The following is a 27166-nucleotide window of genomic DNA, read 5'->3' on the forward strand; positions in this document are numbered from 1 at the left end:
TAATGATGACTCCTATAATGGTGCGTGCTCTTCTACATGGGAGAGACATTCATATTGACCAAAATAACTCGGGGCGCATGGAAAGTCAAAATGTTCCTAAGACACCTCTCTCTCACTGAGAAAAGCGTTCTTCAGGCATGGAAACACAAGAGGTGAAAAGGTGAATAAAAGCATTTCTACCACAATAATCTATGTTCTAATGATGACTCCTATAATGGTGCGTGCTCTTCTACATGGGAGAGACATTCATATTGACCAATATAACTCGGGGCGCATGGAAAGTCAAAATGTTCCTAAGACACCTCTCTCTCACTGAGAAAAGCGTTTTTCAGGCATGGAACACAAGAGGTGAAAAGGTGAATAAAAGCAATTCTACCACAATAATCTATGTTCTAATGATGACTCCTATAATGGTGCGTGCTCTTCTACATGGGAGAGACATTCATATTGACCAAAATAACTCGGGGCGCATGGAAAGTCAAAATGTTCCTAAGACACCTCTCTCTCACTGAGAAAAGCGTTCTTCAGGCATGGAAACACAAGAGGTGAAAAGGTGAATAAAAGCATTTCTACCACAATAATCTATGTTCTAATGATGACTTCTATAATGGTGCGTGCTCTTCTACATGGGAGAGACATTCATATTGACCAATATAACTCGGGGCGCATGGAAAGTCAAAATTGTCCTAAGACACCTCTCTCTCACTGAGAAAAGCGTTTTTCAGGCATGGAACACAAGAGGTGAAAAGGTAAATAAAAGCAATTCTACCACAATAATCTATGTTCTAATGATGACTCCTATAATGGTGCGTGCTCTTCTACATGGGAGAGACATTCATATTGACCAATATAACTCGGGGCGCATGGAAAGTCAAAATGTTCCTAAGACACCTCTCTCTCACTGAGAAAAGCGTTTTTCAGGCATGGAACACAAGAGGTGAAAAGGTGAATAAAAGCATTTCTACCACAATAATCTATGTTCTAATGATGACTCCTATAATGGTGCGTGCTCTTCTACATGGGAGAGACATTCTTATTGACCAATATAACTCGGGGCGCATGGAAAGTCAAAATGTTCCTAAGACACCTCTCTCTCACTGAGAAAAGCGTTTTTCAGGCATGGAACACAAGAGGTGAAAAGGTGAATAAAAGCAATTCTACCACAATAATCTATGTTCTAATGATGACTCCTATAATGGTGCGTGCTCTTCTACATGGGAGAGACATTCATATTGACCAAAATAACTCAGGGCGCATGGAAAGTCAAAATGTTCCTAAGACACCTCTCTCTCACTGAGAAAAGCGTTTTTCAGGCATGGAACACAAGAGGTGAAAAGGTGAATAAAAGCATTTCTACCACAATAATCTATGTTCTAATGATGACTCCTATAATGGTGCGTGCTCTTCTACATGGGAGAGACATTCATATTGACCAAAATAACTCAGGGCGCATGGAAAGTCAAAATGTTCCTAAGACACCTCTCTCTCACTGAGAAAAGCGTTTTTCAGGCATGGAACACAAGAGGTGAAAAGGTGAATAAAAGCATTTCTACCACAATAATCTATGTTCTAATGATGACTCCTATAATGGTGCGTGCTCTTCTATATGGGAGAGACATTCATATTGACCAAAATAACTCGGGGCGCATGGAAAGTCAAAATGTTCCTAAGACACCTCTCTCTCACTGAGAAAAGCGTTTTTCAGGCATGGAACACAAGAGGTGAAAAGGTGAATAAAAGCATTTCTACCACAATAATCTATGTTCTAATGATGACTCCTATAATGGTGCGTGCTCTTCTACATGGGAGAGACATTCATATTGACCAAAATAACTCGGGGCGCATGGAAAGTCAAAATGTTCCTAAGACACCTCTCTCTCACTGAGAAAAGCGTTCTTCAGGCATGGAAACACAAGAGGTGAAAAGGTGAATAAAAGCATTTCTACCACAATAATCTATGTTCTAATGATGACTCCTATAATGGTCCGTGCTCTTCTACATGGGAGAGACATTCATATTGACCAATATAACTCGGGGCGCATGGAAAGTCAAAATTGTCCTAAGACACCTCTCTCTCACTGAGAAAAGCGTTTTTCAGGCATGGAACACAAGAGGTGAAAAGGTAAATAAAAGCAATTCTACCACAATAATCTATGTTCTAATGATGACTCCTATAATGGTGCGTGCTCTTCTACATGGGAGAGACATTCATATTGACCAAAATAACTCGGGGCGCATGGAAAGTCAAAATGTTCCTAAGACACCTCTCTCTCACTGAGAAAAGCGTTCTTCAGGCATGGAAACACAAGAGGTGAATAGGTGAATAAAAGCATTTCTACCACAATAATCTATGTTCTAATGATGACTCCTATAATTGTGCGTGCTCTTCTACATGGGAGAGACATTCATATTGACCAAAATAACTCGGGGCGCATGGAAAGTCAAAATGTTCCTAAGACACCTCTCTCTCACTGAGAAAAGCGTTCTTCAGGCATGGAAACACAAACGGTGAATAGGTGAATAAAAGCATTTCTACCACAATAATCTATGTTCTAATGATGACTCCTATAATGGTGCGTGCTCTTCTACATGGGAGAGACATTCATATTGACCAAAATAACTCGGGGCGCATGGAAAGTCAAAATGTTCCTAAGACACCTCTCTCTCACTGAGAAAAGCGTTTTTCAGGCATGGAACACAAGAGGTGAAAAGGTGAATAAAAGCATTTCTACCACAATAATCTATGTTCTAATGATGATTCCTATAATGGTGCGTGCTCTTCTATATGGGAGAGACATTCATATTGACCAAAATAACTCGGGGCGCATGGAAAGTCAAAATGTTCCTAAGACACCTCTCTCTCACTGAGAAAAGCGTTCTTCAGGCATGGAAACACAAACGGTGAATAGGTGAATAAAAGCATTTCTACCACAATAATCTATGTTCTAATGATGACTCCTATAATGGTGCGTGCTCTTCTACATGGGAGAGACATTCATATTGACCAAAATAACTCGGGGCGCATGGAAAGTCAAAATGTTCCTAAGACACCTCTCTCTCACTGAGAAAAGCGTTCTTCAGGCATGGAAACACAAGAGGTGAAAAGGTGAATAAAAGCATTTCTACCACAATAATCTATGTTCTAATGATGACTCCTATAATGGTGCGTGCTCTTCTACATGGGAGAGACATTCATATTGACCAAAATAACTCGGGGCGCATGGAAAGTCAAAATTGTCCTAAGACACCTCTCTCTCACTGAGAAAAGCGTTTTTCAGGCATGGAACACAAGAGGTGAAAAGGTAAATAAAAGCAATTCTACCACAATAATCTATGTTCTAATGATGACTCCTATAATGGTGCGTGCTCTTCTACATGGGAGAGACATTCATATTGACCAAAATAACTCGGGGCGCATGGAAAGTCAAAATGTTCCTAAGACACCTCTCTCTCACTGAGAAAAGCGTTCTTCAGGCATGGAAACACAAGAGGTGAATAGGTGAATAAAAGCATTTCTACCACAATAATCTATGTTCTAATGATGACTCCTATAATTGTGCGTGCTCTTCTACATGGGAGAGACATTCATATTGACCAAAATAACTCGGGGCGCATGGAAAGTCAAAATGTTCCTAAGACACCTCTCTCTCACTGAGAAAAGCGTTCTTCAGGCATGGAAACACAAACGGTGAATAGGTGAATAAAAGCATTTCTACCACAATAATCTATGTTCTAATGATGACTCCTATAATGGTGCGTGCTCTTCTACATGGGAGAGACATTCATATTGACCAAAATAACTCGGGGCGCATGGAAAGTCAAAATGTTCCTAAGACACCTCTCTCTCACTGAGAAAAGCGTTTTTCAGGCATGGAACACAAGAGGTGAAAAGGTGAATAAAAGCATTTCTACCACAATAATCTATGTTCTAATGATGATTCCTATAATGGTGCGTGCTCTTCTATATGGGAGAGACATTCATATTGACCAAAATAACTCGGGGCGCATGGAAAGTCAAAATGTTCCTAAGACACCTCTCTCTCACTGAGAAAAGCGTTCTTCAGGCATGGAAACACAAACGGTGAATAGGTGAATAAAAGCATTTCTACCACAATAATCTATGTTCTAATGATGACTCCTATAATGGTGCGTGCTCTTCTACATGGGAGAGACATTCATATTGACCAAAATAACTCGGGGCGCATGGAAAGTCAAAATGTTCCTAAGACACCTCTCTCTCACTGAGAAAAGCGTTCTTCAGGCATGGAAACACAAGAGGTGAAAAGGTGAATAAAAGCATTTCTACCACAATAATCTATGTTCTAATGATGACTCCTATAATGGTGCGTGCTCTTCTACATGGGAGAGACATTCATATTGACCAAAATAACTCGGGGCGCATGGAAAGTCAAAATGTTCCTAAAACACCTCTCTCTCACTGAGAAAAGCGTTTTTCAGGCATGGAACACAAGAGGTGAAAAGGTGAATAAAAGCATTTCTACCACAATAATCTATGTTCTAATGATGATTCCTATAATGGTGCGTGCTCTTCTATATGGGAGAGACATTCATATTGACCAAAATAACTCGGGGCGCATGGAAAGTCAAAATGTTCCTAAGACACCTCTCTCTCACTGAGAAAAGCGTTCTTCAGGCATGGAAACACAAACGGTGAATAGGTGAATAAAAGCATTTCTACCACAATAATCTATGTTCTAATGATGACTCCTATAATGGTGCGTGCTCTTCTACATGGGAGAGACATTCATATTGACCAAAATAACTCGGGGTGCATGGAAAGTCAAAATGTTCCTAAGACACCTCTCTCTCACTGAGAAAAGCGTTCTTCAGGCATGGAAACACAAGAGGTGAAAAGGTGAATAAAAGCATTTCTAGCACAATAATCTATGTTCTAATGATGACTCCTATAATGGTGCGTGCTCTTCTACATGGGAGAGACATTCATATTGACCAATATAACTCGGGGCGCATGGAAAGTCAAAATGTTCCTAAGACACCTCTCTCTCACTGAGAAAAGCGTTCTTCAGGCATGGAAACACAAACGGTGAATAGGTGAATAAAAGCATTTCTACCACAATAATCTATGTTCTAATGATGACTCCTATAATGGTGCGTGCTCTTCTACATGGGAGAGACATTCATATTGACCAAAATAACTCGGGGCGCATGGAAAGTCAAAATGTTCCTAAGACACCTCTCTCTCACTGAGAAAAGCGTTCTTCAGGCATGGAAACACAAACGGTGAATAGGTGAATAAAAGCATTTCTACCACAATAATCTATGTTCTAATGATGACTCCTATAATGGTGCGTGCTCTTCTACATGGGAGAGACATTCATATTGACCAAAATAACTCGGGGCGCATGGAAAGTCAAAATGTTCCTAAGACACCTCTCTCTCACTGAGAAAAGCGTTCTTCAGGCATGGAAACACAAGAGGTGAAAAGGTGAATAAAAGCATTTCTACCACAATAATCTATGTTCTAATGATGACTCCTATAATGGTGCGTGCTCTTCTACATGGGAGAGACATTCATATTGACCAAAATAACTCGGGGCGCATGGAAAGTCAAAATGTTCCTAAAACACCTCTCTCTCACTGAGAAAAGCGTTTTTCAGGCATGGAACACAAGAGGTGAAAAGGTGAATAAAAGCATTTCTACCACAATAATCTATGTTCTAATGATGATTCCTATAATGGTGCGTGCTCTTCTATATGGGAGAGACATTCATATTGACCAAAATAACTCGGGGCGCATGGAAAGTCAAAATGTTCCTAAGACACCTCTCTCTCACTGAGAAAAGCGTTCTTCAGGCATGGAAACACAAACGGTGAATAGGTGAATAAAAGCATTTCTACCACAATAATCTATGTTCTAATGATGACTCCTATAATGGTGCGTGCTCTTCTACATGGGAGAGACATTCATATTGACCAAAATAACTCGGGGTGCATGGAAAGTCAAAATGTTCCTAAGACACCTCTCTCTCACTGAGAAAAGCGTTCTTCAGGCATGGAAACACAAGAGGTGAAAAGGTGAATAAAAGCATTTCTAGCACAATAATCTATGTTCTAATGATGACTCCTATAATGGTGCGTGCTCTTCTACATGGGAGAGACATTCATATTGACCAATATAACTCGGGGCGCATGGAAAGTCAAAATGTTCCTAAGACACCTCTCTCTCACTGAGAAAAGCGTTCTTCAGGCATGGAAACACAAACGGTGAATAGGTGAATAAAAGCATTTCTACCACAATAATCTATGTTCTAATGATGACTCCTATAATGGTGCGTGCTCTTCTACATGGGAGAGACATTCATATTGACCAAAATAACTCGGGGCGCATGGAAAGTCAAAATGTTCCTAAGACACCTCTCTCTCACTGAGAAAAGCGTTCTTCAGGCATGGAAACACAAACGGTGAATAGGTGAATAAAAGCATTTCTACCACAATAATCTATGTTCTAATGATGACTCCTATAATGGTGCGTGCTCTTCTACATGGGAGAGACATTCATATTGACCAAAATAACTCGGGGCGCATGGAAAGTCAAAATGTTCCTAAGACACCTCTCTCTCACTGAGAAAAGCGTTCTTCAGGCATGGAAACACAAACGGTGAATAGGTGAATAAAAGCATTTCTACCACAATAATCTATGTTCTAATGATGACTCCTATAATGGTGCTTGCTCTTCTACATGGGAGAGACATTCATATTGACCAAAATAACTCGGGGCGCATGGAAAGTCAAAATGTTCCTAAGACACCTCTCTCTCACTGAGAAAAGCGTTCTTCAGGCATGGAAACACAAGAGGTGAAAAGGTGAATAAAAGCATTTCTAGCACAATAATCTATGTTCTAATGATGACTCCTATAATGGTGCGTGCTCTTCTACATGGGAGAGACATTCATATTGACCAATATAACTCGGGGCGCATGGAAAGTCAAAATGTTCCTAAGACACCTCTCTCTCACTGAGAAAAGCGTTCTTCAGGCATGGAAACACAAACGGTGAATAGGTGAATAAAAGCATTTCTACCACAATAATCTATGTTCTAATGATGACTCCTATAATGGTGCGTGCTCTTCTACATGGGAGAGACATTCATATTGACCAAAATAACTCGGGGCGCATTGAAAGTCAAAATGTTCCTAAAACACCTCTCTCTCACTGAGAAAAGCGTTCTTCAGGCATGGAAACACAAACGGTGAATAGGTGAATAAAAGCATTTCTACCACAATAATCTATGTTCTAATGATGACTCCTATAATGGTGCGTGCTCTTCTACATGGGAGAGACATTCATATTGACCAAAATAACTCGGGGCGCATGGAAAGTCAAAATGTTCCTAAGACACCTCTCTCTCACTGAGAAAAGCGTTCTTCAGGCATGGAAACACAAGAGGTGAAAAGGTGAATAAAAGCATTTCTAGCACAATAATCTATGTTCTAATGATGACTCCTATAATGGTGCGTGCTCTTCTACATGGGAGAGACATTCATATTGACCAATATAACTCGGGGCGCATGGAAAGTCAAAATGTTCCTAAGACACCTCTCTCTCACTGAGAAAAGCGTTCTTCAGGCATGGAAACACAAACGGTGAATAGGTGAATAAAAGCATTTCTACCACAATAATCTATGTTCTAATGATGACTCCTATAATGGTGCGTGCTCTTCTACATGGGAGAGACATTCATATTGACCAAAATAACTCGGGGCGCATGGAAAGTCAAAATGTTCCTAAGACACCTCTCTCTCACTGAGAAAAGCGTTCTTCAGGCATGGAAACACAAACGGTGAATAGGTGAATAAAAGCATTTCTACCACAATAATCTATGTTCTAATGATGACTCCTATAATGGTGCGTGCTCTTCTACATGGGAGAGACATTCATATTGACCAAAATAACTCGGGGCGCATGGAAAGTCAAAATGTTCCTAAGACACCTCTCTCTCACTGAGAAAAGCGTTCTTCAGGCATGGAAACACAAACGGTGAATAGGTGAATAAAAGCATTTCTACCACAATAATCTATGTTCTAATGATGACTCCTATAATGGTGCGTGCTCTTCTACATGGGAGAGACATTCATATTGACCAAAATAACTCGGGGCGCATGGAAAGTCAAAATGTTCCTAAGACACCTCTCTCTCACTGAGAAAAGCGTTCTTCAGGCATGGAAACACAAGAGGTGAAAAGGTGAATAAAAGCATTTCTACCACAATAATCTATGTTCTAATGATGACTCCTATAATGGTGCGTGCTCTTCTACATGGGAGAGACATTCATATTGACCAATATAACTCGGGGCGCATGGAAAGTCAAAATTGTCCTAAGACACCTCTCTCTCACTGAGAAAAGCGTTCTTCAGGCATGGAAACACAAGAGGTGAAAAGGTGAATAAAAGCATTTCTAGCACAATAATCTATGTTCTAATGATGACTCCTATAATGGTGCGTGCTCTTCTACATGGGAGAGACATTCATATTGACCAATATAACTCGGGGCGCATGGAAAGTCAAAATGTTCCTAAGACACCTCTCTCTCACTGAGAAAAGCGTTCTTCAGGCATGGAAACACAAACGGTGAATAGGTGAATAAAAGCATTTCTACCACAATAATCTATGTTCTAATGATGACTCCTATAATGGTGCGTGCTCTTCTACATGGGAGAGACATTCATATTGACCAAAATAACTCGGGGCGCATGGAAAGTCAAAATGTTCCTAAGACACCTCTCTCTCACTGAGAAAAGCGTTCTTCAGGCATGGAAACACAAACGGTGAATAGGTGAATAAAAGCATTTCTACCACAATAATCTATGTTCTAATGATGATTCCTATAATGGTGCGTGCTCTTCTATATGGGAGAGACATTCATATTGACCAAAATAACTCGGGGCGCATGGAAAGTCAAAATGTTCCTAAGACACCTCTCTCTCACTGAGAAAAGCGTTCTTCAGGCATGGAAACACAAACGGTGAATAGGTGAATAAAAGCATTTCTACCACAATAATCTATGTTCTAATGATGACTCCTATAATGGTGCGTGCTCTTCTACATGGGAGAGACATTCATATTGACCAAAATAACTCGGGGCGCATGGAAAGTCAAAATGTTCCTAAGACACCTCTCTCTCACTGAGAAAAGCGTTCTTCAGGCATGGAAACACAAGAGGTGAAAAGGTGAATAAAAGCATTTCTAGCACAATAATCTATGTTCTAATGATGACTCCTATAATGGTGCGTGCTCTTCTACATGGGAGAGACATTCATATTGACCAATATAACTCGGGGCGCATGGAAAGTCAAAATGTTCCTAAGACACCTCTCTCTCACTGAGAAAAGCGTTCTTCAGGCATGGAAACACAAACGGTGAATAGGTGAATAAAAGCATTTCTACCACAATAATCTATGTTCTAATGATGACTCCTATAATGGTGCGTGCTCTTCTACATGGGAGAGACATTCATATTGACCAAAATAACTCGGGGCGCATGGAAAGTCAAAATGTTCCTAAGACACCTCTCTCTCACTGAGAAAAGCGTTCTTCAGGCATGGAAACACAAACGGTGAATAGGTGAATAAAAGCATTTCTACCACAATAATCTATGTTCTAATGATGACTCCTATAATGGTGCGTGCTCTTCTACATGGGAGAGACATTCATATTGACCAAAATAACTCGGGGCGCATGGAAAGTCAAAATGTTCCTAAGACACCTCTCTCTCACTGAGAAAAGCGTTCTTCAGGCATGGAAACACAAACGGTGAATAGGTGAATAAAAGCATTTCTACCACAATAATCTATGTTCTAATGATGACTCCTATAATGGTGCGTGCTCTTCTACATGGGAGATACATTCATATTGACCAAAATAACTCGGGGCGCATGGAAAGTCAAAATGTTCCTAAGACACCTCTCTCTCACTGAGAAAAGCGTTCTTCAGGCATGGAAACACAAGAGGTGAAAAGGTGAATAAAAGCATTTCTAGCACAATAATCTATGTTCTAATGATGACTCCTATAATGGTGCGTGCTCTTCTACATGGGAGAGACATTCATTTTGACCAATATAACTCGGGGCGCATGGAAAGTCAAAATGTTCCTAAGACACCTCTCTCTCACTGAGAAAAGCGTTCTTCAGGCATGGAAACACAAACGGTGAATAGGTGAATAAAAGCATTTCTACCACAATAATCTATGTTCTAATGATGACTCCTATAATGGTGCGTGCTCTTCTACATGGGAGAGACATTCATATTGACCAAAATAACTCGGGGCGCATGGAAAGTCAAAATGTTCCTAAGACACCTCTCTCTCACTGAGAAAAGCGTTCTTCAGGCATGGAAACACAAGAGGTGAAAAGGTGAATAAAAGCATTTCTACCACAATAATCTATGTTCTAATGATGACTCCTATAATGGTGCGTGCTCTTCTACATGGGAGAGACATTCATATTGACCAATATAACTCGGGGCGCATGGAAAGTCAAAATGTTCCTAAGACACCTCTCTCTCACTGAGAAAAGCGTTCTTCAGGCATGGAAACACAAACGGTGAATAGGTGAATAAAAGCATTTCTACCACAATAATCTATGTTCTAATGATGACTCCTATAATGGTGCGTGCTCTTCTACATGGGAGAGACATTCATATTGACCAAAATAACTCGGGGCGCATGGAAAGTCAAAATGTTCCTAAGACACCTCTCTCTCACTGAGAAAAGCGTTCTTCAGGCATGGAAACACAAACGGTGAATAGGTGAATAAAAGCATTTCTACCACAATAATCTATGTTCTAATGATGATTCCTATAATGGTGCGTGCTCTTCTATATGGGAGAGACATTCATATTGACCAAAATAACTCGGGGCGCATGGAAAGTCAAAATGTTCCTAAGACACCTCTCTCTCACTGAGAAAAGCGTTCTTCAGGCATGGAAACACAAACGGTGAATAGGTGAATAAAAGCATTTCTACCACAATAATCTATGTTCTAATGATGACTCCTATAATGGTGCGTGCTCTTCTACATGGGAGAGACATTCATATTGACCAAAATAACTCGGGGCGCATGGAAAGTCAAAATGTTCCTAAGACACCTCTCTCTCACTGAGAAAAGCGTTCTTCAGGCATGGAAACACAAGAGGTGAAAAGGTGAATAAAAGCATTTCTAGCACAATAATCTATGTTCTAATGATGACTCCTATAATGGTGCGTGCTCTTCTACATGGGAGAGACATTCATATTGACCAATATAACTCGGGGCGCATGGAAAGTCAAAATGTTCCTAAGACACCTCTCTCTCACTGAGAAAAGCGTTCTTCAGGCATGGAAACACAAACGGTGAATAGGTGAATAAAAGCATTTCTACCACAATAATCTATGTTCTAATGATGACTCCTATAATGGTGCGTGCTCTTCTACATGGGAGAGACATTCATATTGACCAAAATAACTCGGGGCGCATGGAAAGTCAAAATGTTCCTAAGACACCTCTCTCTCACTGAGAAAAGCGTTCTTCAGGCATGGAAACACAAACGGTGAATAGGTGAATAAAAGCATTTCTACCACAATAATCTATGTTCTAATGATGACTCCTATAATGGTGCGTGCTCTTCTACATGGGAGAGACATTCATATTGACCAAAATAACTCGGGGCGCATGGAAAGTCAAAATGTTCCTAAGACACCTCTCTCTCACTGAGAAAAGCGTTCTTCAGGCATGGAAACACAAACGGTGAATAGGTGAATAAAAGCATTTCTACCACAATAATCTATGTTCTAATGATGACTCCTATAATGGTGCGTGCTCTTCTACATGGGAGATACATTCATATTGACCAAAATAACTCGGGGCGCATGGAAAGTCAAAATGTTCCTAAGACACCTCTCTCTCACTGAGAAAAGCGTTCTTCAGGCATGGAAACACAAGAGGTGAAAAGGTGAATAAAAGCATTTCTAGCACAATAATCTATGTTCTAATGATGACTCCTATAATGGTGCGTGCTCTTCTACATGGGAGAGACATTCATTTTGACCAATATAACTCGGGGCGCATGGAAAGTCAAAATGTTCCTAAGACACCTCTCTCTCACTGAGAAAAGCGTTCTTCAGGCATGGAAACACAAACGGTGAATAGGTGAATAAAAGCATTTCTACCACAATAATCTATGTTCTAATGATGACTCCTATAATGGTGCGTGCTCTTCTACATGGGAGAGACATTCATATTGACCAAAATAACTCGGGGCGCATGGAAAGTCAAAATGTTCCTAAGACACCTCTCTCTCACTGAGAAAAGCGTTCTTCAGGCATGGAAACACAAGAGGTGAAAAGGTGAATAAAAGCATTTCTACCACAATAATCTATGTTCTAATGATGACTCCTATAATGGTGCGTGCTCTTCTACATGGGAGAGACATTCATATTGACCAATATAACTCGGGGCGCATGGAAAGTCAAAATTGTCCTAAGACACCTCTCTCTCACTGAGAAAAGCGTTCTTCAGGCATGGAAACACAAGAGGTGAAAAGGTGAATAAAAGCATTTCTAGCACAATAATCTATGTTCTAATGATGACTCCTATAATGGTGCGTGCTCTTCTACATGGGAGAGACATTCATATTGACCAATATAACTCGGGGCGCATGGAAAGTCAAAATGTTCCTAAGACACCTCTCTCTCACTGAGAAAAGCGTTCTTCAGGCATGGAAACACAAACGGTGAATAGGTGAATAAAAGCATTTCTACCACAATAATCTATGTTCTAATGATGACTCCTATAATGGTGCGTGCTCTTCTACATGGGAGAGACATTCATATTGACCAAAATAACTCGGGGCGCATGGAAAGTCAAAATGTTCCTAAAACACCTCTCTCTCACTGAGAAAAGCGTTTTTCAGGCATGGAACACAAGAGGTGAAAAGGTGAATAAAAGCATTTCTACCACAATAATCTATGTTCTAATGATGATTCCTATAATGGTGCGTGCTCTTCTATATGGGAGAGACATTCATATTGACCAAAATAACTCGGGGCGCATGGAAAGTCAAAATGTTCCTAAGACACCTCTCTCTCACTGAGAAAAGCGTTCTTCAGGCATGGAAACACAAACGGTGAATAGGTGAATAAAAGCATTTCTACCACAATAATCTATGTTCTAATGATGACTCCTATAATGGTGCGTGCTCTTCTACATGGGAGAGACATTCATATTGACCAAAATAACTCGGGGCGCATGGAAAGTCAAAATGTTCCTAAGACACCTCTCTCTCACTGAGAAAAGCGTTCTTCAGGCATGGAAACACAAGAGGTGAAAAGGTGAATAAAAGCATTTCTAGCACAATAATCTATGTTCTAATGATGACTCCTATAATGGTGCGTGCTCTTCTACATGGGAGAGACATTCATATTGACCAATATAACTCGGGGCGCATGGAAAGTCAAAATGTTCCTAAGACACCTCTCTCTCACTGAGAAAAGCGTTCTTCAGGCATGGAAACACAAACGGTGAATAGGTGAATAAAAGCATTTCTACCACAATAATCTATGTTCTAATGATGACTCCTATAATGGTGCGTGCTCTTCTACATGGGAGAGACATTCATATTGACCAAAATAACTCGGGGCGCATGGAAAGTCAAAATGTTCCTAAGACACCTCTCTCTCACTGAGAAAAGCGTTCTTCAGGCATGGAAACACAAACGGTGAATAGGTGAATAAAAGCATTTCTACCACAATAATCTATGTTCTAATGATGACTCCTATAATGGTGCGTGCTCTTCTACATGGGAGAGACATTCATATTGACCAAAATAACTCGGGGCGCATGGAAAGTCAAAATGTTCCTAAGACACCTCTCTCTCACTGAGAAAAGCGTTCTTCAGGCATGGAAACACAAACGGTGAATAGGTGAATAAAAGCATTTCTACCACAATAATCTATGTTCTAATGATGACTCCTATAATGGTGCGTGCTCTTCTACATGGGAGAGACATTCATATTGACCAAAATAACTCGGGGCGCATGGAAAGTCAAAATGTTCCTAAGACACCTCTCTCTCACTGAGAAAAGCGTTCTTCAGGCATGGAAACACAAGAGGTGAAAAGGTGAATAAAAGCATTTCTACCACAATAATCTATGTTCTAATGATGACTCCTATAATGGTGCGTGCTCTTCTACATGGGAGAGACATTCATATTGACCAATATAACTCGGGGCGCATGGAAAGTCAAAATTGTCCTAAGACACCTCTCTCTCACTGAGAAAAGCGTTCTTCAGGCATGGAAACACAAACGGTGAATAGGTGAATAAAAGCATTTCTACCACAATAATCTATGTTCTAATGATGACTCCTATAATGGTGCGTGCTCTTCTACATGGGAGAGACATTCATATTGACCAAAATAACTCGGGGCGCATGGAAAGTCAAAATGTTCCTAAGACACCTCTCTCTCACTGAGAAAAGCGTTCTTCAGGCATGGAAACACAAGAGGTGAAAAGGTGAATAAAAGCATTTCTAGCACAATAATCTATGTTCTAATGATGACTCCTATAATGGTGCGTGCTCTTCTACATGGGAGAGACATTCATATTGACCAATATAACTCGGGGCGCATGGAAAGTCAAAATGTTCCTAAGACACCTCTCTCTCACTGAGAAAAGCGTTCTTCAGGCATGGAAACACAAACGGTGAATAGGTGAATAAAAGCATTTCTACCACAATAATCTATGTTCTAATGATGACTCCTATAATGGTGCGTGCTCACATGGGAGAGACATTCATATTGACCAAAATAACTCGGGGCGCATGGAAAGTCAAAATGTTCCTAAGACACCTCTCTCTCACTGAGAAAAGCGTTCTTCAGGCATGGAAACACAAACGGTGAATAGGTGAATAAAAGCATTTCTACCACAATAATCTATGTTCTAATGATGACTCCTATAATGGTGCGTGCTCTTCTACATGGGAGAGACATTCATATTGACCAAAATAACTCGGGGCGCATGGAAAGTCAAAATGTTCCTAAGACACCTCTCTCTCACTGAGAAAAGCGTTCTTCAGGCATGGAAACACAAGAGGTGAAAAGGTGAATAAAAGCATTTCTAGCACAATAATCTATGTTCTAATGATGACTCCTATAATGGTGCGTGCTCTTCTACATGGGAGAGACATTCATATTGACCAATATAACTCGGGGCGCATGGAAAGTCAAAATGTTCCTAAGACACCTCTCTCTCACTGAGAAAAGCGTTCTTCAGGCATGGAAACACAAACGGTGAATAGGTGAATAAAAGCATTTCTACCACAATAATCTATGTTCTAATGATGACTCCTATAATGGTGCGTGCTCTTCTACATGGGAGAGACATTCATATTGACCAAAATAACTCGGGGCGCATGGAAAGTCAAAATGTTCCTAAGACACCTCTCTCTCACTGAGAAAAGCGTTCTTCAGGCATGGAAACACAAACGGTGAATAGGTGAATAAAAGCATTTCTACCACAATAATCTATGTTCTAATGATGACTCCTATAATGGTGCGTGCTCTTCTACATGGGAGAGACATTCATATTGACCAAAATAACTCGGGGCGCATGGAAAGTCAAAATGTTCCTAAGACACCTCTCTCTCACTGAGAAAAGCGTTCTTCAGGCATGGAAACACAAACGGTGAATAGGTGAATAAAAGCATTTCTACCACAATAATCTATGTTCTAATGATGACTCCTATAATGGTGCGTGCTCTTCTACATGGGAGAGACATTCATATTGACCAAAATAACTCGGGGCGCATGGAAAGTCAAAATGTTCCTAAGACACCTCTCTCTCACTGAGAAAAGCGTTCTTCAGGCATGGAAACACAAGAGGTGAAAAGGTGAATAAAAGCATTTCTACCACAATAATCTATGTTCTAATGATGACTCCTATAATGGTGCGTGCTCTTCTACATGGGAGAGACATTCATATTGACCAATATAACTCGGGGCGCATGGAAAGTCAAAATTGTCCTAAGACACCTCTCTCTCACTGAGAAAAGCGTTCTTCAGGCATGGAAACACAAACGGTGAATAGGTGAATAAAAGCATTTCTACCACAATAATCTATGTTCTAATGATGACTCCTATAATGGTGCGTGCTCTTCTACATGGGAGAGACATTCATATTGACCAAAATAACTCGGGGCGCATGGAAAGTCAAAATGTTCCTAAGACACCTCTCTCTCACTGAGAAAAGCGTTCTTCAGGCATGGAAACACAAACGGTGAATAGGTGAATAAAAGCATTTCTACCACAATAATCTATGTTCTAATGATGACTCCTATAATGGTGCGTGCTCTTCTACATGGGAGAGACATTCATATTGACCAAAATAACTCGGGGCGCATGGAAAGTCAAAATGTTCCTAAGACACCTCTCTCTCACTGAGAAAAGCGTTCTTCAGGCATGGAAACACAAGAGGTGAAAAGGTGAATAAAAGCATTTCTAGCACAATAATCTATGTTCTAATGATGACTCCTATAATGGTGCGTGCTCTTCTACATGGGAGAGACATTCATATTGACCAAAATAACTCGGGGCGCATGGAAAGTCAAAATGTTCCTAAGACACCTCTCTCTCACTGAGAAAAGCGTTCTTCAGGCATGGAAACACAAACGGTGAATAGGTGAATAAAAGCATTTCTACCACAATAATCTATGTTCTAATGATGACTCCTATAATGGTGCGTGCTCTTCTACATGGGAGAGACATTCATATTGACCAAAATAACTCGGGGCGCATGGAAAGTCAAAATGTTCCTAAGACACCTCTCTCTCACTGAGAAAAGCGTTCTTCAGGCATGGAAACACAAACGGTGAATAGGTGAATAAAAGCATTTCTACCACAATAATCTATGTTCTAATGATGACTCCTATAATGGTGCGTGCTCTTCTACATGGGAGAGACATTCATATTGACCAATATAACTCGGGGCGCATGGAAAGTCAAAATGTTCCTAAGACACCTCTCTCTCACTGAGAAAAGCGTTTTTCTGGCATGGAACACAAGAGGTGAAAAGGTGAATAAAAGCATTTCTACCACAATAATTTATGTTCTAATGATGACTCCTATAATGGTGTGTGCTCTTCTACATGGGAGAGACATTCATATTGACCGAAATAACGGGGCGCATGGAAAGTCAAAATGTTCCTAAGACACCTCTCTCTCACTGAGAAAAGCGTTCTTCAGGCATGGAAACACAAGAGGTGAAAAGGTGAATAAAAGCATTTCTACCACAATAATCTATGTTCTAATGATGACTCCTATAATGGTGCGTGCTCTTCTACATGGGAGAGACATTCATATTGACCAATAAAACTCGGGGCGCATGGAAAGTCAAAATGTTCCTAAGACACCTCTCTCTCACTGAGAAAAGCGTTTTTCTGGCATGGAACACAAGAGGTGAAAAGGTGAATAAAAGCATTTCTACCACAATAATCTATGTTCTAATGATGACTCCTATAATGGTGCGTGCTCTTCTACATGGGAGAGACATTCATATTGACCAAAATAACTCGGGGCGCATGGAAAGTCAAAATGTTCCTAAGACACCTCTCTCTCACTGAGAAAAGCGTTTTTCAGGCATGGAACACAAGAGGTGAAAAGGTGAATAAAAGCATTTCTACCACAATAATCTATGTTCTAATGATGATTCCTATAATGGTGCGTGCTCTTCTATATGGGAGAGACATTCATATTGACCAAAATAACTCGGGGCGCATGGAAAGTCAAAATGTTCCTAAGACACCTCTCTCTCACTGAGAAAAGCGTTCTTCAGGCATGGAAACACAAACGGTGAATAGGTGAATAAAAGCATTTCTACCACAATAATCTATGTTCTAATGATGACTCCTATAATGGTGCGTGCTCTTCTACATGGGAGAGACATTCATATTGACCAAAATAACTCGGGGCGGATGGAAAGTCAAAATGTTCCTAAGACACCTCTCTCTCACTGAGAAAAGCGTTCTTCAGGCATGGAAACACAAGAGGTGAAAAGGTGAATAAAAGCATTTCTAGCACAATAATCTATGTTCTAATGATGACTCCTATAATGGTGCGTGCTCTTCTACATGGGAGAGACATTCATATTGACCAATATAACTCGGGGCGCATGGAAAGTCAAAATGTTCCTAAGACACCTCTCTCTCACTGAGAAAAGCGTTCTTCAGGCATGGAAACACAAACGGTGAATAGGTGAATAAAAGCATTTCTACCACAATAATCTATGTTCTAATGATGACTCCTATAATGGTGCGTGCTCTTCTACATGGGAGAGACATTCATATTGACCAAAATAACTCGGGGCGCATGGAAAGTCAAAATGTTCCTAAGACACCTCTCTCTCACTGAGAAAAGCGTTCTTCAGGCATGGAAACACAAACGGTGAATAGGTGAATAAAAGCATTTCTACCACAATAATCTATGTTCTAATGATGACTCCTATAATGGTGCGTGCTCTTCTACATGGGAGAGACATTCATATTGACCAAAATAACTCGGGGCGCATGGAAAGTCAAAATGTTCCTAAGACACCTCTCTCTCACTGAGAAAAGCGTTCTTCAGGCATGGAAACACAAGAGGTGAAAAGGTGAATAAAAGCATTTCTACCACAATAATCTATGTTCTAATGATGACTCCTATAATGGTGCGTGCTCTTCTACATGGGAGAGACATTCATATTGACCAATATAACTCGGGGCGCATGGAAAGTCAAAATGTTCCTAAGACACCTCTCTCTCACTGAGAAAAGCGTTTTTCTGGCATGGAACACAAGAGGTGAAAAGGTGAATAAAAGCATTTCTACCACAATAATCTATGTTCTAATGATGACTCCTATAATGGTGCGTGCTCTTCTACATGGGAGAGACATTCATATTGACCAAAATAACTCGGGGCGCATGGAAAGTCAAAATGTTCCTAAAACACCTCTCTCTCACTGAGAAAAGCGTTTTTCAGGCATGGAACACAAGAGGTGAAAAGGTGAATAAAAGCATTTCTACCACAATAATCTATGTTCTAATGATGACTCCTATAATGGTGCGTGCTCTTCTACATGGGAGAGACATTCATATTGACCAAAATAACTCGGGGCGCATGGAAAGTCAAAATGTTCCTAAGACACCTCTCTCTCACTGAGAAAAGCGTTCTTCAGGCATGGAAACACAAGAGGTGAAAAGGTGAATAAAAGCATTTCTAGCACAATAATCTATGTTCTAATGATGACTCCTATAATGGTGCGTGCTCTTCTACATGGGAGAGACATTCATATTGACCAATATAACTCGGGGCGCATGGAAAGTCAAAATGTTCCTAAGACACCTCTCTCTCACTGAGAAAAGCGTTCTTCAGGCATGGAAACACAAACGGTGAATAGGTGAATAAAAGCATTTCTACCACAATAATCTATGTTCTAATGATGACTCCTATAATGGTGCGTGCTCTTCTACATGGGAGAGACATTCATATTGACCAAAATAACTCGGGGCGCATGGAAAGTCAAAATGTTCCTAAGACACCTCTCTCTCACTGAGAAAAGCGTTCTTCAGTCATGGAAACACAAACGGTGAATAGGTGAATAAAAGCATTTCTACCACAATAATCTATGTTCTAATGATGACTCCTATAATGGTGCGTGCTCTTCTACATGGGAGAGACATTCATATTGACCAAAATAACTCGGGGCGCATGGAAAGTCAAAATGTTCCTAAGACACCTCTCTCTCACTGAGAAAAGCGTTCTTCAGGCATGGAAACACAAACGGTGAATAGGTGAATAAAAGCATTTCTACCACAATAATCTATGTTCTAATGATGACTCCTATAATGGTGCGTGCTCTTCTACATGGGAGAGACATTCATATTGACCAAAATAACTCGGGGCGCATGGAAAGTCAAAATGTTCCTAAGACACCTCTCTCTCACTGAGAAAAGCGTTCTTCAGGCATGGAAACACAAGAGGTGAAAAGGTGAATAAAAGCATTTCTAGCACAATAATCTATGTTCTAATGATGACTCCTATAATGGTGCGTGCTCTTCTACATGGGAGAGACATTCATATTGACCAAAATAACTCGGGGCGCATGGAAAGTCAAAATGTTCCTAAGACACCTCTCTCTCACTGAGAAAAGCGTTCTTCAGGCATGGAAACACAAACGGTGAATAGGTGAATAAAAGCATTTCTACCACAATAATCTATGTTCTAATGATGACTCCTATAATGGTGCGTGCTCTTCTACATGGGAGAGACATTCATATTGACCAAAATAACTCGGGGCGCATGGAAAGTCAAAATGTTCCTAAGACACCTCTCTCTCACTGAGAAAAGCGTTCTTCAGTCATGGAAACACAAACGGTGAATAGGTGAATAAAAGCATTTCTACCACAATAATCTATGTTCTAATGATGACTCCTATAATGGTGCGTGCTCTTCTACATGGGAGAGACATTCATATTGACCAAAATAACTCGGGGCGCATGGAAAGTCAAAATGTTCCTAAGACACCTCTCTCTCACTGAGAAAAGCGTTCTTCAGGCATGGAAACACAAACGGTGAATAGGTGAATAAAAGCATTTCTACCACAATAATCTATGTTCTAATGATGACTCCTATAATGGTGCGTGCTCTTCTACATGGGAGAGACATTCATATTGACCAAAATAACTCGGGGCGCATGGAAAGTCAAAATGTTCCTAAGACACCTCTCTCTCACTGAGAAAAGCGTTCTTCAGGCATGGAAACACAAGAGGTGAAAAGGTGAATAAAAGCATTTCTAGCACAATAATCTATGTTCTAATGATGACTCCTATAATGGTGCGTGCTCTTCTACATGGGAGAGACATTCATATTGACCAAAATAACTCGGGGCGCATGGAAAGTCAAAATGTTCCTAAGACACCTCTCTCTCACTGAGAAAAGCGTTTTTCTGGCATGGAACACAAGAGGTGAAAAGGTGAATAAAAGCATTTCTACCACAATAATTTATGTTCTAATGATGACTCCTATAATGGTGTGTGCTCTTCTACATGGGAGAGACATTCATATTGACCGAAATAACGGGGCGCATGGAAAGTCAAAATGTTCCTAAGACACCTCTCTCTCACTGAGAAAAGCGTTCTTCAGGCATGGAAACACAAGAGGTGAAAAGGTGAATAAAAGCATTTCTACCACAATAATCTATGTTCTAATGATGACTCCTATAATGGTGCGTGCTCTTCTACATGGGAGAGACATTCATATTGACCAATAAAACTCGGGGCGCATGGAAAGTCAAAATGTTCCTAAGACACCTCTCTCTCACTGAGAAAAGCGTTTTTCTGGCATGGAACACAAGAGGTGAAAAGGTGAATAAAAGCATTTCTACCACAATAATCTATGTTCTAATGATGACTCCTATAATGGTGCGTGCTCTTCTACATGGGAGAGACATTCATATTGACCAAAATAACTCGGGGCGCATGGAAAGTCAAAATGTTCCTAAGACACCTCTCTCTCACTGAGAAAAGCGTTTTTCAGGCATGGAACACAAGAGGTGAAAAGGTGAATAAAAGCATTTCTACCACAATAATCTATGTTCTAATGATGATTCCTATAATGGTGCGTGCTCTTCTATATGGGAGAGACATTCATATTGACCAAAATAACTCGGGGCGCATGGAAAGTCAAAATGTTCCTAAGACACCTCTCTCTCACTGAGAAAAGCGTTCTTCAGGCATGGAAACACAAACGGTGAATAGGTGAATAAAAGCATTTCTACCACAATAATCTATGTTCTAATGATGACTCCTATAATGGTGCGTGCTCTTCTACATGGGAGAGACATTCATATTGACCAAAATAACTCGGGGCGGATGGAAAGTCAAAATGTTCCTAAGACACCTCTCTCTCACTGAGAAAAGCGTTCTTCAGGCATGGAAACACAAGAGGTGAAAAGGTGAATAAAAGCATTTCTAGCACAATAATCTATGTTCTAATGATGACTCCTATAATGGTGCGTGCTCTTCTACATGGGAGAGACATTCATATTGACCAATATAACTCGGGGCGCATGGAAAGTCAAAATGTTCCTAAGACACCTCTCTCTCACTGAGAAAAGCGTTCTTCAGGCATGGAAACACAAACGGTGAATAGGTGAATAAAAGCATTTCTACCACAATAATCTATGTTCTAATGATGACTCCTATAATGGTGCGTGCTCTTCTACATGGGAGAGACATTCATATTGACCAAAATAACTCGGGGCGCATGGAAAGTCAAAATGTTCCTAAGACACCTCTCTCTCACTGAGAAAAGCGTTCTTCAGGCATGGAAACACAAACGGTGAATAGGTGAATAAAAGCATTTCTACCACAATAATCTATGTTCTAATGATGACTCCTATAATGGTGCGTGCTCTTCTACATGGGAGAGACATTCATATTGACCAAAATAACTCGGGGCGCATGGAAAGTCAAAATGTTCCTAAGACACCTCTCTCTCACTGAGAAAAGCGTTCTTCAGGCATGGAAACACAAGAGGTGAAAAGGTGAATAAAAGCATTTCTACCACAATAATCTATGTTCTAATGATGACTCCTATAATGGTGCGTGCTCTTCTACATGGGAGAGACATTCATATTGACCAATATAACTCGGGGCGCATGGAAAGTCAAAATGTTCCTAAGACACCTCTCTCTCACTGAGAAAAGCGTTTTTCTGGCATGGAACACAAGAGGTGAAAAGGTGAATAAAAGCATTTCTACCACAATAATCTATGTTCTAATGATGACTCCTATAATGGTGCGTGCTCTTCTACATGGGAGAGACATTCATATTGACCAAAATAACTCGGGGCGCATGGAAAGTCAAAATGTTCCTAAAACACCTCTCTCTCACTGAGAAAAGCGTTTTTCAGGCATGGAACACAAGAGGTGAAAAGGTGAATAAAAGCATTTCTACCACAATAATCTATGTTCTAATGATGACTCCTATAATGGTGCGTGCTCTTCTACATGGGAGAGACATTCATATTGACCAAAATAACTCGGGGCGCATGGAAAGTCAAAATGTTCCTAAGACACCTCTCTCTCACTGAGAAAAGCGTTCTTCAGGCATGGAAACACAAGAGGTGAAAAGGTGAATAAAAGCATTTCTAGCACAATAATCTATGTTCTAATGATGACTCCTATAATGGTGCGTGCTCTTCTACATGGGAGAGACATTCATATTGACCAATATAACTCGGGGCGCATGGAAAGTCAAAATGTTCCTAAGACACCTCTCTCTCACTGAGAAAAGCGTTCTTCAGGCATGGAAACACAAACGGTGAATAGGTGAATAAAAGCATTTCTACCACAATAATCTATGTTCTAATGATGACTCCTATAATGGTGCGTGCTCTTCTACATGGGAGAGACATTCATATTGACCAAAATAACTCGGGGCGCATGGAAAGTCAAAATGTTCCTAAGACACCTCTCTCTCACTGAGAAAAGCGTTCTTCAGTCATGGAAACACAAACGGTGAATAGGTGAATAAAAGCATTTCTACCACAATAATCTATGTTCTAATGATGACTCCTATAATGGTGCGTGCTCTTCTACATGGGAGATACATTCATATTGACCAAAATAACTCGGGGCGCATGGAAAGTCAAAATGTTCCTAAGACACCTCTCTCTCACTGAGAAAAGCGTTCTTCAGGCATGGAAACACAAGAGGTGAAAAGGTGAATAAAAGCATTTCTAGCACAATAATCTATGTTCTAATGATGACTCCTATAATGGTGCGTGCTCTTCTACATGGGAGAGACATTCATTTTGACCAATATAACTCGGGGCGCATGGAAAGTCAAAATGTTCCTAAGACACCTCTCTCTCACTGAGAAAAGCGTTCTTCAGGCATGGAAACACAAACGGTGAATAGGTGAATAAAAGCATTTCTACCACAATAATCTATGTTCTAATGATGACTCCTATAATGGTGCGTGCTCTTCTACATGGGAGAGACATTCATATTGACCAAAATAACTCGGGGCGCATGGAAAGTCAAAATGTTCCTAAGACACCTCTCTCTCACTGAGAAAAGCGTTCTTCAGGCATGGAAACACAAACGGTGAATAGGTGAATAAAAGCATTTCTACCACAATAATCTATGTTCTAATGATGACTCCTATAATGGTGCGTGCTCTTCTACATGGGAGAGACATTCATATTGACCAAAATAACTCGGGGCGCATGGAAAGTCAAAATGTTCCTAAGACACCTCTCTCTCACTGAGAAAAGCGTTCTTCAGGCATGGAAACACAAGAGGTGAAAAGGTGAATAAAAGCATTTCTAGCACAATAATCTATGTTCTAATGATGACTCCTATAATGGTGCGTGCTCTTCTACATGGGAGAGACATTCATATTGACCAATATAACTCGGGGCGCATGGAAAGTCAAAATGTTCCTAAGACACCTCTCTCTCACTGAGAAAAGCGTTCTTCAGGCATGGAAACACAAACGGTGAATAGGTGAATAAAAGCATTTCTACCACAATAATCTATGTTCTAATGATGACTCCTATAATGGTGCGTGCTCTTCTACATGGGAGAGACATTCATATTGACCAAAATAACTCGGGGCGCATGGAAAGTCAAAATGTTCCTAAGACACCTCTCTCTCACTGAGAAAAGCGTTCTTCAGGCATGGAAACACAAGAGGTGAAAAGGTGAATAAAAGCATTTCTACCACAATAATCTATGTTCTAATGATGACTCCTATAATGCTGCGTGCTCTTCTACATGGGAGAGACATTCATATTGACCAATATAACTCGGGGCGCATGGAAAGTCAAAATGTTCCTAAGACACCTCTCTCTCACTGAGAAAAGCGTTCTTCAGGCATGGAAACACAAACGGTGAATAGGTGAATAAAAGCATTTCTACCACAATAATCTATGTTCTAATGATGACTCCTATAATGGTGCGTGCTCTTCTACATGGGAGAGACATTCATATTGACCAAAATAACTCGGGGCGCATGGAAAGTCAAAATGTTCCTAAGACACCTCTCTCTCACTGAGAAAAGCGTTCTTCAGGCATGGAAACACAAGAGGTGAAAAGGTGAATAAAAGCATTTCTACCACAATAATCTATGTTCTAATGATGACTCCTATAATGGTGCGTGCTCTTCTACATGGGAGAGACATTCATATTGACCAATATAACTCGGGGCGCATGGAAAGTCAAAATGTTCCTAAGACACCTCTCTCTCACTGAGAAAAGCGTTTTTCTGGCATGGAATACAAGAGGTGAAAAGGTGAATAAAAGCATTTCTACCACAATAATCTATGTTCTAATGATGACTCCTATAATGGTGCGTGCTCTTCTACATGGGAGAGACATTCATATTGACCAAAATAACTCGGGGCGCATGGAAAGTCAAAATGTTCCTAAGACACCTCTCTCTCACTGAGAAAAGCGTTTTTCAGGCATGGAACACAAGAGGTGAAAAGGTGAATAAAAGCATTTCTACCACAATAATCTATGTTCTAATGATGATTCCTATAATGGTGCGTGCTCTTCTATATGGGAGAGACATTCATATTGACCAAAATAACTCGGGGCGCATGGAGTCAAAATGTTCCTAAGACACCTCTCTCTCACTGAGAAAAGCGTTCTTCAGGCATGGAAACACAAACGGTGAATAGGTGAATAAAAGCATTTCTACCACAATAATCTATGTTCTAATGATGACTCCTATAATGGTGCGTGCTCTTCTACATGGGAGAGACATTCATATTGACCAAAATAACTCGGGGCGCATGGAAAGTCAAAATGTTCCTAAGACACCTCTCTCTCACTGAGAAAAGCGTTCTTCAGGCATGGAAACACAAGAGGTGAAAAGGTGAATAAAAGCATTTCTAGCACAATAATCTATGTTCTAATGATGACTCCTATAATGGTGCGTGCTCTTCTACATGGGAGAGACATTCATATTGACCAATATAACTCGGGGCGCATGGAAAGTCAAAATGTTCCTAAGACACCTCTCTCTCACTGAGAAAAGCGTTCTTCAGGCATGGAAACACAAACGGTGAATAGGTGAATAAAAGCATTTCTACCACAATAATCTATGTTCTAATGATGACTCCTATAATGGTGCGTGCTCTTCTACATGGGAGAGACATTCATATTGACCAATATAACTCGGGGCGCATGGAAAGTCAAAATGTTCCTAAGACACCTCTCTCTCACTGAGAAAAGCGTTTTTCTGGCATGGAACACAAGAGGTGAAAAGGTGAATAAAAGCATTTCTACCACAATAATCTATGTTCTAATGATGATTCCTATAATGGTGCGTGCTCTTCTATATGGGAGAGACATTCATATTGACCAAAATAACTCGGGGCGCATGGAAAGTCAAAATGTTCCTAAGACACCTCTCTCTCACTGAGAAAAGCGTTCTTCAGGCATGGAAACACAAACGGTGAATAGGTGAATAAAAGCATTTCTACCACAATAATCTATGTTCTAATGATGACTCCTATAATGGTGCGTGCTCTTCTACATGGGAGAGACATTCATATTGACCAAAATAACTCGGGGCGCATGGAAAGTCAAAATGTTCCTAAGACACCTCTCTCTCACTGAGAAAAGCGTTCTTCAGGCATGGAAACACAAGAGGTGAAAAGGTGAATAAAAGCATTTCTACCACAATAATCTATGTTCTAATGATGACTCCTATAATGGTGCGTGCTCTTCTACATGGGAGAGACATTCATATTGACCAATAAAACTCGGGGCGCATGGAAAGTCAAAATGTTCCTAAGACACCTCTCTCTCACTGAGAAAAGCGTTTTTCTGGCATGGAACACAAGAGGTGAAAAGGTGAATAAAAGCATTTCTACCACAATAATCTATGTTCTAATGATGACTCCTATAATGGTGCGTGCTCTTCTACATGGGAGAGACATTCATATTGACCAAAATAACTCGGGGCGCATGGAAAGTCAAAATGTTCCTAAGACACCTCTCTCTCACTGAGAAAAGCGTTCTTCAGGCATGGAAACACAAACGGTGAATAGGTGAATAAAAGCATTTCTACCACAATAATCTATGTTCTAATGATGACTCCTATAA

This window comes from Borostomias antarcticus (assembly GCF_949987555.1).
Source record: "Borostomias antarcticus genome assembly, chromosome: 8".
Lineage (NCBI taxonomy): Eukaryota > Metazoa > Chordata > Actinopteri > Stomiiformes > Stomiidae > Borostomias > Borostomias antarcticus.